The sequence below is a fragment of the Eulemur rufifrons genome, chromosome 7 (genome assembly GCF_041146395.1).
Source record: "Eulemur rufifrons isolate Redbay chromosome 7, OSU_ERuf_1, whole genome shotgun sequence".
NCBI lineage: Eukaryota > Metazoa > Chordata > Mammalia > Primates > Lemuridae > Eulemur > Eulemur rufifrons.
This window is the reverse complement of record NC_090989.1, coordinates 268,984,086-268,986,725: the sequence shown is the minus strand read 5'-3', so window position 1 is coordinate 268,986,725 and position 2,640 is coordinate 268,984,086.

Here is a 2,640-nt window from a genome sequence, read left to right as displayed (position 1 = left end):
CTCCTACCCTCTGCTCGAGAAAAGGTAAATTAGGTTCCCAAATAGTTATGAAAATAATTGAGGTTCCTTTGAAAAAATGAATATCACCAGCGTAGTGAGGAACTCCTTCATTGGTACCAAAAACTGCAACCACGTCTGAGCTAGGAAATTTTATCTGTAAAAAAATAGTAGAGAAAACATTGACCTAAGAAAACTAACTCAGTGGCCGGGCGCAGTGGCTCACGCCTGTAATCCTAGCACTCTGGGAGGCCGAGGCGGGTGGATCACTCGAGGTCAGGAGTTCGAGACCAGCCTGAGCAAGAGCGAGACCCCGTCTCTACTAAAAATAGAAAGAAATTATATGGCCACCTAAATCTATATAGAAAAAATTAGCCAGGCATGGTGGCACATGCCTGTAGTCCCAGCTACTCGGGAGGCTGAGGCAGGAGGATCGCCTGAGCCCAGGAGTTTGAGGTTGCTGTGAGCTAAACTGACGCCACGGCACTCACTCTAGCCCAGGCAACAAAGCGAGACTGTGTCTCAAAAAAAAAAAAAAAGAAAACTAACTCAGTGAAAAAAACTCCTTTAACGTCTACTACTCAAGATTAAGAGCAGTCTAAGGAAAATCAGTAGCATGCATAAAGGTGTAAAAAGATGAAACAGTATAGTATATTGTGGGAAAGGTGACGAACCCAGGGTCAGAGGCACAAAACAGATGGAGGAGTAGATGTGACTGAAGAAGCTGATTGTGGCCACTCACGGGTGATCTTACAAGTCAGGCTAAGGAACACCCAGGATCTCCTTGATGGTGAGCCTTTGAAGGAGGGTAATCTGGTGTTCACCTTTTAAGAACATTATCTCTTCTGCAGCGTGGAAAAAGGATTGATAGGAAGGAAACTAGAAAGAACAAGACTAACATGCCATAGTGGTTCAGATGAAAAACGATTCAGTCCAAACTGGGACAAGATCATGAGTGAAGATTGGAGAGAGGTTTTAAGAGCTGGAACTAACAAACTTGGGAAACAAGGCGTGAAGGCAGGAAGGTGAGTAAGAAATAGGATAAAATGGGTAACAGAGAAATGGTCTTTATTTCTATGTTAGACACCTGCTGGAATTAATGAAAAGGAAGTTGAGGAGTATTGTGATGTAAGATATATGGTAGCTAACCTGCAAAAGTTCTTCACTGCCAAAGCTAAAGAATTTGTGCAACAAAAATGATAATGATAACATTGGATTATAATCCATAGAATAAAGTAAATATTCATGAGTCCATAAGATATAAAAATAATTGATTTGACAGATAAAGAGGAGTGAATGGACAGGACTTCCTTACAACAGAATTTGCATTCATGCGAGTAGAAGGAGAGAGAGAAATTGAAATTTAGCAGTGAGCCAACAGCATAGGGATGGTTGTTGCAGGCAAGATTTACTATTATACTAAAATACGTAAGTGAAAGTTTAGGGAAAAATAGGTTTTGTATTGTCTCAAAGTATCTCCCCCAAGATATTTGCTAACTACAACAGAGATGGGAAGGGGACAACTTTATAGTGGAGGAACCAAGCAGAGACCACCTTCTACAAGTGATCAAAGGGTACATCACCAGTAATAAGACACATGAACACCACAACCTAGTGATATGACACACTAGGAATGATCGAACACTACTTCTGTGATATTCTTGCCAAACATGCATAGCCTTGTTCTAATCATGTGGAAACTCTAGTCAAATTAAGGGATATTTTACAAAATAGCTTATCAATATTCTCAAGGTCATGAAAGCTTAAAAAGGGCAGGAGAAATCCTATAGACTATAGGAAACCAAGGGGAAATGACAACTAAGTGTAATGTGGGACCCTCAGTAGGATACTGGAAGAGAAAAAGGACATGAGTGGAAAAATCAGTAAAATTTCAGTAAGGTCTTTGGTGTAGTGAATGGTATTGTACCAACGTGAATTTCTTAGTTCTGATCATTGCACTATGGTTATGCAAGATGCTAATATCAAAAGAGATTGAGTAAAAGTTATATGAAAACTCTGTTTCATTTTTGCAACTTTTCACAAGACCACTAAAAGTAGTTCAAAATCAAAAAAAATTTTTTAAGTAGACAGCAAACTTGCCATTTATTCTGAATCATTTCCTTGGTGGCAAGCATCCTGGTTCCAATATATATTCTTCTGCTCACTGCCTATATGATTTAGAGCTTGCCACTTATCTTCTCTAGCCTGTCTCTCAGTCTCTGTACTGGGATGACAATATTTTACCTCTGTATGTGTAGTGGGCTGGCTCATATGGTCCGGGGAGGTACCTCTCTGCATTAGGAAATCTATGTAGTACTGTTCAGTTTGGGATAATATTGAATTCAAGCCTAGACTCTTTTACTTGCTAGCTTTGAGGCCTTGGGAAAACTATGTATTAATAGTTGCTCTAAGACTAAATTTTTCCCCATCTTTAGAAGGAAGTTAATAATAGTACTTAATTCACAGGGTCGCCGTGAGGATTAAATGAGATTAACAAATAGAGAATGCTTAGTCTAGTACCTTGCATATAAGGAATGACTAAAATAGAAATTATTAATATTTTCCAAATTTTGTGACCCTAAAGTAAGTTAAGGAGTACTGAATCATGCATGTGCACAGAAACTCTGAAATGATAAATTTGTA